Genomic DNA, 14,563 nt, shown 5'->3' with positions numbered 1-14,563 from the left:
CGACCCATCACTTTCACAGATCTTGGGAGACAGGCCAGTCCTTGCTTACAGACAGCCCCCTAACTTGAAGCAAATACTCACCAGCAACCACAAACCACACAACAGAACCACTAACCCGGGAACCTATCCTTGCAACAAAGCCCGTTGACAACTGTGTCCACATATCTGTTCACGGGACACCATCATAGGACCTAATCACATCAGCCACACTATCAGAGGCTCGTTCACCTGCACATTTACCAATGTGATATATGCCATCATGTGCCAGCAATGCCCCTCTGCCATGTACATTGGTCAAACTGGACAGTCTCTACGTTAAAGGATAAATGGACACAGATCAGACGTCAAGAATTATAACATTCAAAAACCAGTTGGAGAACACTTCAATCTCTTTGCTCACTCGATTACAGACCTAAAAGTGGCAATTCTTCAACAAAAAGACTTCAAAAACAGACTCCAACGAGAGACTGCTGAATTGGAATTAATTTGCAAACTGGATACAATTAACTTAGGCTTGAATAGAGACTGGGAGTGGATGGGTCATTACACAAAGTAAAACTATTTCCCCTTGTTTATTTCCCCCCACCCACCCCCCTCTGTTCCTCAGACCTTCTTGTCAACTGCTGGAAATGATCCACCTTGATTATCACTACAAAAGGTTTCCCCCCCCCCCCCGCTCTCCTGCTGGTAATATCTCACCTTAAGTGATCACTCTCGTTACAGTGTGTAGGTAACACCCATTGTTTCATGTTCTCTATGTATATACATCTCCACTGTATTTTCCACTGAATGCATCCGTTGAAGTGAGCTGTAGCCCACGAAAGCTTATGCTCAAATAAATTTGTTAGTATCTAAGGTGCCACAAGTCCTCCTTTTCTTTTCCTAATGATGTTTACAAAGCTTTTTGGGTGAGTGCCAAGCCCTATTAATACCACCAAACATAATCCCCCTTTCCTCTCTGTGCACATCTACCTGCTGCCTCTTCAGCTTCAGTTTTGCTGCTGCTGCTACTGCTAAATGCTTTCATGCAGGGCCTAGAGAAGAAAGTGCATAGGAGCTTCCTAAGATCTGTACAAGAGAATGATGTCATCCTGTTTTAGTGCATGAGACCGGACATGTGACTTCCCATCAACAGGAAAATTTCCTGTTCACAAAGTGCTGTCAAATGCACTTGGTAAACAAAATGAAAACCAGAGAAAAATATTTGCTATAATCTCTTTTGCTTATATTTTATCTGGTTCTTGCAACAGTAACTGGTACACATTTTAAAATGGCAATGTGATTTTCAAGATATTGGTTTCCCTTTAGGTGACCACTAAAGAGCTCTACAAAAGTTGATTGCTTAGTGGAAGGAGCTTTCTACTAAAGGTTTAGAAGAATTGTATGCAATATGACTGGAGATACTTTCAGATGCTCAGTTAAGACTGGAGGTTGCCTGTATCGTTTTCACCCAAATAACACTACTATTCATGAGAGAGACAGTCTTTCAGGCTTACACAGAGCTCTTCTTCAGCTCTGCGTAAGCTCAAAAGTTTGTCTCTCTCTCTCCCCAACAAAAGTTGCTCCAGTAAAAGATATTAACTCACCAGCCTTGTCTCTTTAATATCCTAGGACCAACATAGCTACAACAACACTGCATGCTCCTATTCATGTAATATATGCAGAAAATAAATGTATGGTAATAGAAAAATGAATGTGGAATGCAATATATTGTAAGTAATGTAAATGGCATTGAGCTAGATTTGCTATACTCACATTTTAGTAGGGAAGAGTCTTCTAAAAAAAAAAGAGGAGAGGAGAAACCAAAATGTCCACAGTGATTCAGAGATGAGCTCATATGGCTTGACTTCTATATTGATTTTTGTTTCTGCCTAGCAACATGACTTCATAGTGATTATATAAAAATACAAAGGAAACTGAAAGCTGCTGTGTTGCTCTTGTAAAAAACCAGCAAAAATTATTCATGGAAATGTCATTAAATTAGTCTTTGGAGATTCCGACATTAAAATGCAAAACTAGACTATTTGATCAGTGAGAAGTTAAATGTAAGAGCCTTCTTGTATCTGAATTAGGCGTTGTCCTTTAATTTAACTAAATAAACCTGTATATGGAGTCCTGTTCACACATATCACAGACAGCAAACATTCTCTTTTTGTTGAACAAAATGCAAAAGAGATAGTGGGTGGAAATCAGCCTAGAAAAACACACTGTCCATCATAGCCTATTTCAGATAGGAGAGAGTTTATTAAACAGCTGTATATATTTTCAAGGAAAGGGGAAAATTTTCATTGGTATATTTCCAGATACTGCAGCAACATTATCAGAAGCACATCTTCTGGAAGAGGTTCTAGGGATAGTTAATAAATGTGGTGGTGGCTATTGAGGGAAGAATACTGAAAAGATTGTTCACAAACATTTGTTTGGAGTTTTACATCAATGTGCTCTGACATTGTTTATCCTTTGTGTTTGCTTTCCATGCATATTGTAGTTGAATGAGTTCCCTGGCAGGTATGCTTTTGCCAGGAGCTGAGCACCAGCATCCAGGAAGGGGTTGAGTGCCTTCAACTTCCATTGGAATAAAGAGATTGATCCTGTAGGGAACGGTGTTCCATTTTGTTTGCCTCTAAGGATCAGACCCTCAGAGAACTCTGCTCTGCTTTTGATGGTTTAACTCAAGAAAGATGCTATATAGCTAAGATTGTTCTTCTCTGGATCTTTTCAGTGAAGATAGCTAGAGGCACTGCAGCATTTCATATGGTGGGAGAGAATAAAATCTAGGATTATTTAGCATGAAAAAGATGAGTTATAAGGGTGTTAACTGAGATACTGTATTTAATCTGAAAAGGAGACTGATCATTCCCTTTCTTTTATGCTACCTCATAATGCAGTATCAGAATGAGTCATGCAGTGACATTTAAAGCAGGTAGATTTTAAAGTAATAAAAGGATATACTTTTTCACACATCCTGCAATCCCCTTGTGGGATTTAGTAGCAAAGATGGTCATGGAGATAAATGTTGACATCCACACTGTGGCTTGTAAAGCTTTCTCCTTTCAGTCCACCCTCCACCATTTGATCCTCTCACCAAAGTCTCTTTTTTAAAGACTCCAAAAGTGGGTAAGAGGTGAAATAGCCCATTCCCTCATAATTGTGTCCAGTTAGGCCTAACTTTGAACATACCAATTTTGGTCCACTAATTTCCTATTCCATTCTCCTTTGTTTACAAGTCATGATCTTATAACAGTCTTTGGATGGTATCAACAGACATTCCTGTTTGGACTAATTCAGTCTTTTTGTCTTTAACTGTTGCTGACTTTTATAAATTATTTTATGTAACAGGTTGAGTTGGACTTTTGTCATATTGGACAATTTAGAGTATAGGTCTCCGCACAACAACACTGCCTCGTGCAGTGGGGCCCGGGTCCCTGACTGGGGATTCTGGACACTGCTTCAATACAAATATTAAGTAATAATTAAATAGTGAAGACACAAACTACTCACCACAGGAATCAGGAAGAAATTTCTCCCTTCCCTCATGTTACAGTATTGCACAATTGACTGGGGGCATTATGGGTTTTTTCTTTTCCCCTGAAGTATCAGTTATAAGCCAGGCTTGGGGGATGCCAGCCTACATGGACAGCTATAGAAAAATTCTGTAGTGTTAGTACTGTATATTGAGAACAAAAAAAGTCTAGTTTGCAAAAATGTTATTACATTGATTATCACACAACAAAAAAGCCACAGTAAAAATACTTCCTATTTATATGCATCACCCATAGCGCTCACTGAAATGTCATCTATTGTGTGTATCTGGCATATATCTAATCAGCAAATCTGGTTGTCATGAATAGCTTTCTTAGAACTATAATTGGTTACCAATGCTGAAACCTTATCTCAAGAAGTGTTTAAAACCTGTGCTCCAATAGTCAGTTATGCTTCAGTAGTTCAAACGACTGTAATTTTCAAGATGGATTTTAATCATTTGATATAAGTCAGCATTTGACATTTTAGATTAAAGTACACATATAGTCATTGAAGGCTATATGTTGCTAAGTGTTACTTAACAGTACAATTTGGATAATACATGGAGATGGAAATACCATCCTGCGGAGGAGTGAAGTTCACATGCAAGCTTTGCCTATATACAAACTTGCACAGGTTTAGCTATACCAGTGCAAACTCCTGTGTGGACACTCTTATTTCAGTTTTCTGTGGCTTATTTTGGTTTAGTATATACCTGTTTCTGATCAACATAAACTACACCAAAGTAAGTTCAGATTAAACCAAAATTAGAATGTCCACACAGGAGTTTGCTCCAGTTCAAATAAATTGGTTTAAATTCACACCTTCAGATCATCCACATACAGTTAAACTGGTGCAACCCTACATATGACCAAGTCCCCAGACTTATTTAAATGGAGCTACCATATTGGTGGTCAGATACAATGGTCATAGGCATGATATAAGAACTTAGCTAGATGGAAAACATAGCAACATCATAGAAAAAAAAAGTGAAAGGCATTCAAGCTTCACTCCATCTACTGAATGAGAAACTAACATGTCCAGCCACCCTTAGAGTAATGACAAATAAAGGAGGTTGTTGTAGGTGACTGAGAGCTACCATGTAGTGATTGGAGTACAGAACTACCATGTGGTGATTGCATTACTGTTCTAAAAACTATCTTCATAAGATAACTCATTCACTTTCCCCTGTATCTGTACAGATCTAACAGATTTGTATTGGACCTGGTGGAAATGCCCTTTTTCAAAACTGAAAACTTTTGCAAAAAAATGAAAATTTTCATTTTTCATTGATACTTTTATTTATTTAAATTGAAGACATCTTTGAAATGGTTAATAACATTTTTGTTTACTTAAAGCTGGGGTTTTTGGGTAACTTTTTTTTTCATTTCCTTTCACTTTTCTCTCAAAGTGTAGTTGTTTTCCATTTGTTTCTTCTCCCTACCTCTTTCCTCTACCATTACATATTGCTTATCCTTTATGTGGGGGTTAAGAAGATCTTACTACTAAATATATGAGTGGAAAGCAATATATAAGAAGTATTATTTTTTTATTTGGCTTCTCAAAATATTTTGTGCAAAAATTGCCTTTTTGTAAAAATGAAACTTTTCATTAAAAATGGCAGGGAAAATCATTTTGAATCCGACATGAAGTTTTCTGCTAGATTTTTAATCAGTATTTAATCAGTTATTTATCAAAATATTTTTTAAAACCATAATTTAATGTATTGAATTTTTAAAATGTTCAAAAATTATGTTGATACATACAATATGACATTTCAATTAAAATATTAATAGCTATTGCAAAAAAATTTAAATAAAAAATGGGTTCATTTCAAATCCTGTGAAATGGGAAGAACTTCAAAATTACAATATTTTTCACATTTCCCCATTTTTTTAACCATCTCTGTTATCAATCATGAGAAGAGCAAGTGAACCTTCTGCATGGCCTAGCGTCTAGAAATCAAACTGTACCTTCTTTTGGCTTTGTTCCTTCCTCACGATAAAGTCACTGCTGTTTGTCAGTTCTCTTTGTGTTTTACACAGTCCTGCCTGTGCATTTTCCATGCCTTTTGGTTGAATTAACTTGAGACTTTAAATAAACAAAAGTCTACAGGTTGCTAAGAATGAAAAGATTAAGGTTGTTTCCCAACTGCTTCCTGCTTGTATACACTGTATGCAGTGGGTAATGCGTCGTGTCATTAGGCCCATATTCAATTGCATGTGTGGCTGGGAGGGCATGTTTGTGTTTCATTTATTCAGATACTGTTAGACATCCTCAGTGTTCATCTGCAGGAGAACTGAAAATGTGTCATGCGCTATTACACAAGCAAATTTAATGCCCCAAAATAAACATGCACTATTAGCTTGCAGGCAGTAATTGAAGTAAAAACAGGTGTTTCCTATATTCTGTGTGATTGCCTACACATATGGCTTCTTTTATATGAGCCTTCAATTACTTTGTAGTGTTAACTCCAGCACAAAAAGAAATAGTACTGATTATAAAGAGTGGGATTTAAGAGTGTGCTTTGGTATAGAGCCAAATTAAATCTAAGCAGGATAGCCCTTCTAATATTTAACTAATTAAACTAAATGAGCGCACAACTTTTGAGCCACCAAATTATGGTTTTTGCCACTGTAGTAATTTAATTTCTTGATTTGACTTAGCAAATTAAGACTAAATGTAATATCTGGTACAAAAAAATCCTGCTTATCTGTTAATTGGTATGAACATTCTATATTTGCACTCTAGAATCAATAAAAATACTATGGACACCAAAGGCCATTTTAAAACTTTCCAGTAGAAAGCCTTGTTTTCCTTTTGAAACCATTTAGCTCTCCTATGATATCATACTTGCTTTGTAGAATCAGTGACAAGAACCACAGAGTTTATCATGAGATGCTGGTGGTATTAGTAACATTCACTTTTTATAACACTTTTTTACAATGAATCTGTCATCTGGTTTAAGATATTCAGACAGGACAATGTTGAAAAGACCAGAAAAGTTTCAGGATCTAACCTAGAGATCTAGCTCATTAGAGAACTACCTAAATGCTCAGGGTGAAAATCGAGGTATTGTACAACACTGGCATAAAGCTCCAACTTGCACTACCCTGGTCATGTTCCGTGCATGCCACTAGGTGCTGAGTTATGAGCACTTGTAATGGTTACAACTGTCCAAGATTGGTGTAACATTTGTCATCTGACAAAAAAAATGTTTATTAACCATGGCCCCCTTCTCTACTGCAGTAAGAGCAAGGAAGGCGTGTGGTGTCCAAGCCTCTGTGTTGGCTGTATGTGTCTGCAGGAGCACCCTTGCACTGATCCGTGCACCCAACTTTTGCTGCCAAATTACATAGTGGTACAGTGCAAAGGATCAGTAAAGCCCCCCAAGGATGTGGTCCATTGTCTCTTTAAGAATAAATCTTCCTGTGCTTACCATCAAGGTTGTTAACAGTTTATCCATGAGGAAAGAACAATATTTTAGCTTTGTGGATTCTAATTATTGAAATAAGGCCCCTGTGAGCAAATAAAAATGCAGAGTTCCATTCTATATATGCAATTGACTCAAATGTATGAAGTTACACCAGAACTGAATTTGCCTTATGTTTTTCACTTTATGACTTTTTTACAAAGAAATATTGATATGTGCATGATTGTTCCTTACAAACAGTATTTCTCCCACCCCAAAACATAAAATGCAGGCGTTCACCCTGAAGATGTTTGGTCCTTTCAACACATCTGGGTCAGATTTCAAGTTCTTATCAAAATCAGAAACAAGGTAAGTTTTACCTGGCTTTGGTTTTCATGATTAAACTTGCATAAGTATGATTAGTCCATATTGTGGTGGTATTCTCCAAATTATACAAAGACGAGGGAATTTCATTGATCTATTTGGACTTTCCTCCAAGGTGTTTTGATTATTGATGACTGGTTTCTCATTTTGACAAGTCTCACTGTTTTGCTGCTGTGTCTTAAGTGTCTTTATTATCTGGTATCAGTATCTTTGGTAGATGATATGCTGCCATTGATAGGTGTTTGCAGGCTTTTGGATCTGCCAGACCTATCATTTGTGGCAGATTTTGACAGGTGTTTTTGAGTGATATCTTGAATGGGAAAGCTTATGCATCAAATTTGCTGCTAGTGTAAACAGGTACAACTTCATTGATGTCAATGGAGATGAACCCCATGACACTAGCAATGAATATGACCCGCTGTCTATAGTGTGCGTCACCAGTTGTAGTGAGCACATTAAGGAGAAGAGCATAAAGTGCATCCATATATAGAATACATTACCATTCTCAGATTAAATTTGTTCCAGTGTTGAGATCCCACAGAAGGCCCTATAGCGTATATAAGCCATATATTAAGGTGATTGAAATGGTTCACAGGGGGCCTTGTTCAGGCTTCACCTGCAAAGGGCTGAATTTCAGCCATAATATACAGAGATGCACATACTTTTTTGAGATTTTGTACTTGGAGTTAAACTCAAGCCAATAGTGTCTATTAATGAGTTTATTTTATTTTCCATACTTCTACGGATCATCTGGTTAAACGATGGCTTCTTGTAATTTGGCAACATCCATTTCTTCTTTTCAATTAGCGATCTACAACCAATGACATTATTTCTCATTCACTGATTATTTATTTTCTGCCTCTTCAGAAAATAAAAACAGGAATATGTATATGTGACGTCAAGCCACAGATGTATGCACCAGTTCTGTGGGCAAAATTTGAAAATCTGGCCATTTGAATCACTGGAAATCTAGTTTGTTGGGGCGGGGAATGTAGCTCTTTCAGAGTTAGGAAGGGAGTACTATTATCATCTGTAAGATATATAGAAGATGTATTTTCTGATTGTAACTATTAAGATTTTGTAAGAAAAATTCAATATAGAAAAAAGATAGTTGGCTGCTCTGTGTTCATATGATCTGGAATTAGTATTTCACCTTGGCAGCTTCAAATATTTCTGTTTTCTCAAGTAGTCATGGTGATGACATGCTCCCCATTATAACATTCTTCAAGTGCAAAACATAAATCGCTTCTTCTACGTGAGACCATTCAGAATTAACAAATAAACAGGGCCTGATTCTGAGTGGTGCTAAGCACCTATATATCCCAGTGAAGTCAATGGAGGCTGTAGGTGTTTAGCGCCTGTCATAATCATACCTACTGTATAGTTATTGACACTAGCCAGTTCAGTATATTCAGTCCTTGGTGTTATCAGCATTCACTGCTTCTGTTAGAATATAATGTCTTCATTTTCCTGGACTGCTACCTTAAGGGGCTTTTTGTTGCTCTCTTAGCTTTGCACTGTGCAGACCTTTCTTAATTGTAGTAATCTCCCAAAGCAGTTCCTCAGACTACTTGGATATATATTTGTTCTTTCCTTTGTATCAATACTACAACCTCTCACACAAATTTGCCTTTTGGCTCCTACTCCCCCTCCTCCTTGAATGCAATTTAGGATGTGTTTGTCACTGAACATTTAAACAGTTCAACAGAGGCAGTTTCTGTGTGTGAGTGGTTAAGTTAAAGCTGCATAAGGGTGCTTCTGATTCACATTACAGCATCTCTGTTGCAGGCTGGTTTCAAAACATAGAAGCATGAGTGGAGATTGGAAGATAAGTCTGCATTGTTTACTTAATTCTGTTCTATCTTTAGCATGTACAATGCATGCGGAAGTTTTGTTGCCCTTTTTGACCCGAGCAGCTAGTCAAATGTTCTAGGCAGCAGTAGAAACTGAGCGAGTCTGGTATTCTCTTTGATGAAATCTTGTTCGTTTATCAGGAATGAACAATGTCCTGCTTCTCCAAACGCAGGATGAAGCAAGAACAAAAGGAGCAGTTTCTTAGCTTAAAGCTCAAGCCTCTTAACCAACAGACCCAAAGCTCTCTCTAGCTTTTTGCAGGATCACATTGTGCTCACAGACTACAGCTTGGCTTTCTTGCTTTTTGCCTTTGTCCTTCTCTCTGTTTTTGTCTGTTCTCAGTTTTTGTGTGTTCTCTTACACACCCACTCACATACACCTGGTCACAATACCCAGTGGAAACCCCTGCCCACATGGTGCTAGTTTCTGGACAACTCTTTAGGCCTTGTTTTAGGGTAGTCTCTTCACTGTATTCTATAACTATTTTAAATGAATGATGCATTCACACATCAGTTTGAACAAGGTTTTAACTCATGCCATAAAAGTATGATAGTATGTGCAGACACCTAGATTTTCCCAGGTGGTCTCTGTTCTTGTGTACATGTTTTCTGTAGATGCAGAAATGTACATTCAAATATGTAGTCAGTGCTGAAAATCTGGCCTAGAATCTTTAAAGGTTTATTTGCAGGGACACAGGGAAAAAAAGTACTGGGTGAATTTCTGGTCCCATTAAAGTCAGTGATAGTTTTGCCATTGAGTTGAATAGGGAAAGGATTTCACACACTGGATGAAATGACTATTTTAGTGTAATATTTACCTGAGAGTCTTGGAGCAATTTACCAAATGTTAATGAAATATTCCTCAAAACATCCCTGTGAGATAGGCATTTACATGTAGGAAAACTAAAGCACAAAGAAATGAAATTATTTACTTTGGCAGTTAGAATCAGAAATGAGACAAGAGCCTACGGTCTCCTGCCTAGGAGCCTGATTTTGTCTGTTTACTCTGATGTTACACTGCTATACTTCTTTTGACTTCAGTAGCATTATTCCTGATTTATGCCAACTTGAAGATAAAATCAGGGCCAGACGGTTGAAATCCTGACCGCACTGAAGGCAACAGAAGAATTCTCATGGACTTCAGTGGGGTCAGGGTTTTGCCCAAAATATTTAGATACTACAGTGATGATGAACATACTAAAAATGTACAGATAAACAAATTCCTAATTTTGCACTTTAACCCTAAGACCATCCTTTGCCTCAAGAATTTTAATGATTCTTCTTAATTTATGGACTGAAAAATGAGCCTTTTCATTAATCTTTCTCTGTCCAAAGGTCAATTTTATCTTTGTCCACCTCCTATGCCATTCAAGAAACAAGTCTGCTGAAAAATGAAAAGTAATATGGGTTTAGAAAATCACTTTGTCTTTATGTTAAATTGAAGTTGTGCATTTAGAAATTTCTTTTTTTTTTTAAATTGGTCTGATTGTATATTAGCATATATTTAGCCACAGTACCCCTGGGTGCATCATGGAATAAACACATCTGTCACTCATAAACAGTGCAAAGTCATGGAGCATGAAACAATTATTCTTGGCTTCACCTGATTCTGCTGTACAGGCTATTGCTTTTACATTGCATTATTATTAGACAGGAATATAATGAGTAAAACCTTCATTTTTATGACATAAGTACATAAGAACGGCCATACTGGATCACACTGAAGGTCCATCTAGCCCAGTATCCTGTCTTCTGACAGTGGCCAATGCCAGGTGCTCCAAAGGGAGTGAACAGAACAGGTAATTGCCAAGTGATCCATCCCCTGTCGCCCATTCCCAGCTTCTGGCAAACAGGCTAGGGACACCATCACTGTTCATCCTGACTAATAGCCATTAATGGACCTATCCTCCATAAAAACCAGGGTCAAGATTTTCAAAACAATCTAAGAGATTTAGACATGCAATCCCATTCATTTTAACTGAGATTCTGTAATATGAATTAGAATCACCCTTTTACATCTTTGACATAATTTCTTACACATAGATACTGCTTTTATCGATTTGTTTAAATATTGAGTGAAAAATTTATCACACAAAGCAATATGAACTTGCAATGTTATAATATTAATAAAAAATGAAATAAATATCTAGGTAGCTCAAGAAACTGAACTGAGCGATTACCACAATTAAGAAGAGACCTATAATGTAATTGTCCAGGAAACTGAAGAAATCATATTCTTGGCACTGAACACGGATAAAATCAAGGAATGATTAAAATGAATTAAAATTAATGGAAGATTTGTCCTAATCCCGTAATTGGCTTTGAAAATCTCAACCTAGGTTACCATACTTCAGTAAATATGAGTATTCAAAATTAGCAGCACTAAATTCCAATATGAGTACCATTATGTTAATTGCTGTTCTATTTTAGCCTGTCTAGTCCAGTGGCTCTCAACCTTTCCAGACTACTGTGTCCCTTTCAGGAGTCTGATTTGTCTTGTGTACCCCCAAATTACACTTCACTTAAAAACTACTTGCGTACAGAACCAGACATAAAAATACAAAAGTGTCACAGTACACTATTACTGGAAATTTGCTTACTTTCTCATATTTATTATATAATTATAAAATATATCAATTGGAATATAAATATTGTACTTGCATTTTAGTGTATAGAGCAGTACAAACACGTTGTTGTCTGTATGAAATTTTAGTTTGCACTGACTGCACTAGTGTTTTTTATGTAGCCTGTTATAAAACTAGGCAAATATCTAGATGAGTTGATGTACCCTCTGGAAGACCTCTGTGTACCTCCAGGAGTACAGGTACCCCTGGTTGAGAACCACTGGTCTCGTCTATTACTTACATCATCCTTCTTCTTCCCTTGGCCTCTCTAAACCTCTTGCTTCTATAATCTTACTACTTCTGTCTCCTGTAAATGTGATTAGTCTTTCTTGCCAGAATCTTTTGTCCTCTCACCACCTCTACCATCTTCTGTGTCTTTTGACTTCCTGCCTCATTTGTTTGGCACTTCAGCTGAGGAGCCCAGCTCTGCCAAATGATTGACTACAGGTATCATAAGGCATTCAGACACCATAGTAATGGGCATGGTTTAAGAACCTGAATAAAGCAGAATACAAAACTACTCTCCCATGGCACTTCTCTGAAGTTTAAAAGCAGCTTGCTTTTTCTTCGTAAAGTGTTCTAGTGATTGCAGGTTTGTTCAGCATTACTTTCTCTTCTACCAGACCTCAACCCCACTGATGCTTCAACTACCTTTGTCAGATTTATTTTGTATTAGGAAACTAAGAATACAATTCCACTCTTGGAGCTGCATGGCAGATCTCCACTTGATTCTAGAGTGTCTGTCTAATCAATTTTTATCTAGATATTTATTCTGAGCTCATCACCATAGAATATGAGCACCTTGGTATCTGATTTCATTACATTTTGGAAGAACAGTATATCAGACTAGAGACTACCTTTGGATCTGAGAGGAGGATTTTGCCCAAAGGGAGAAGCTGTTTACTGCTCTTACATTTTAGGTGGCCCCTATGAAACAGAATAGACATGCTGGTCAGGCTGAGGAATAGTGCCAGGAAAACTGCATCTGTGCCATGATTTTGACATTTAAAAACAACTTTTTGATTTCCGTGTGCTGCATATCATTGACTGACTTGACATCAGTGGGAGCCGTGCAATTGAATGAGGGCCAAATTTGATCTTTACACCATAATGTCTCTGAGAGGATTAAGTAGGCCATGTAAGCTATAGCATACAATGTTAACATTTCTTATAGCGTGATTGCACTTTTTCTTTTCTCATACCTTTTTCTTAACTTTATATTTGTATGCACTATATGTAATGACAGGCCAAATTTGGAACATCATGGGAACAGTGCGGTTGAGGTTGGGTGGTGGGCAACAGCATGGCAAATGTATGTACAAATGCCATGTTCAGCTACATCCCTGGAAAGAGTATTCAGGTGAATTGTCTATTCTTTGTAAAAATAAACTGGGAGCATTAAGCAACCCACATGTAGTTGTTCAACTACAAAACCAAACTGACCAACTGTTTAGGACAGATGGTTAATGTCAGGCAAAGCAAGTATAGTGACTAGTCTTCAGGAGGGTTTCTGAGCTGTGGGGAGAGGGAAGAGAATGAAATGGCAGCTGAATAGCTAAATAAAATATAAAGGGGGAAATTATGAACAGATAAAATGATATATATTTATATAATATTCTGTTCTTAACAAATGTCAGCATTACTGGAGAACAGAGCCATGCCATGATATGGCAATATAATATTTTAATTCTTTAAAAATTAACAATGATACTTTATTTTAAAGATCCCTAGCACATAGACTGGGGAGCGGTGCAAATTAATGCATACCTGTGGTGCGATGGAAGTATCAGGGGACATTGTGCATTAATCAAGCATTACTGCATAGTAGGTTTTGTCTTATTAGCTTAATTGAGAAACGTTTTGTTCTCCCAGCTCTTCCCTTTTATTGCTTCTCTGTCTTGACCACAGCTCTTCCCAAGGATGGCTAGCAGCTAAAAAAAAAACCCCACACTGTAAAGGTTTTGTTTTTAATCAGATGATAAAATCTTTACTCATTTCCAGTTTTAGTACAGGATGAATCTTAGAGTTTGTGGGGGAAAACAGCAACCGTATGTTCATCTTGAGGTACTGCCAGGAGTCTGCCAACGCACTTGCCTCACAGTTCAATTACTGCCTTATTAAAAGAGAAGTTGGATCTAAAGCCAGTGTCAAGCGGAGCGGAGATTCGCGGCCGAGAGGGCATGAGACTATCTAGATGCACAGCTCACTCAGATGCAGCCGCTAGTCGCTGTCCATCCCAGCCATGCTGAAATGTGCCATACTTTGGACTGCATTTGAGCAAACCTGCACTTAGACACAGAAGGAATCTATAGTACTCTGCGCCTTCCCTGTCTCAAGCTGTTTTAACTGCATGCTTACTTCTAAGCACCTAGGATAATCGTTCTTCATCCTGACGTACTGAAAAAGATTGTACTAATAGAGAGGGGAAATAAAAATAAACCCCTTACGATTCTGAACGCTTTGTACTGTGCTAAATATCATTATTGGGAAGACGTGTAATTAAATAGGCACTACTTCCCATTTATTTTCGTGATTAAAATTTGACTTTGAAATACTTTTTCCGAGGGGTAACATCAAATATTTAGGATGTGCCTCTAACTCATTGTCCCGTCGACCCTTTCCCCAGAAAACAGCTCTTCCCGTTTAAACAGAGCAAGAAAGCGAACCGGTTTCGGATGTGTATCCTTTATCTCCATCTGCGAGCATGTGGTAGGCAACGTTATTCTGCGCGCAGCACACACTGTAATTTCCACTGTCACGCCTGTTCC

The 14,563-nt window shown here is 37.6% G+C and overlaps 1 long non-coding RNA gene across 1 annotated transcript in view; it reads right to left on the bottom strand.

Moving 5' to 3' along the window:
- Positions 1 to 1,862, bottom strand: part of LOC142072010 (uncharacterized) — a 48,875-nt gene extending 47,013 nt beyond the window's left edge. The window contains exon 1 of the long non-coding RNA XR_012668292.1: positions 1,756 to 1,862. This is a non-coding gene — a long non-coding RNA (uncharacterized LOC142072010). The remainder of the gene's footprint in view (positions 1 to 1,755) is intronic.
- Between the last annotated feature and the right edge of the window lie 12,701 nt (positions 1,863 to 14,563).

Source organism: Caretta caretta, chromosome 5 (assembly GCF_965140235.1).
Source record: "Caretta caretta isolate rCarCar2 chromosome 5, rCarCar1.hap1, whole genome shotgun sequence".
Classification (NCBI taxonomy): domain Eukaryota; kingdom Metazoa; phylum Chordata; order Testudines; family Cheloniidae; genus Caretta; species Caretta caretta.
This window is presented reverse-complemented; position numbering and strand designations above follow the sequence as displayed.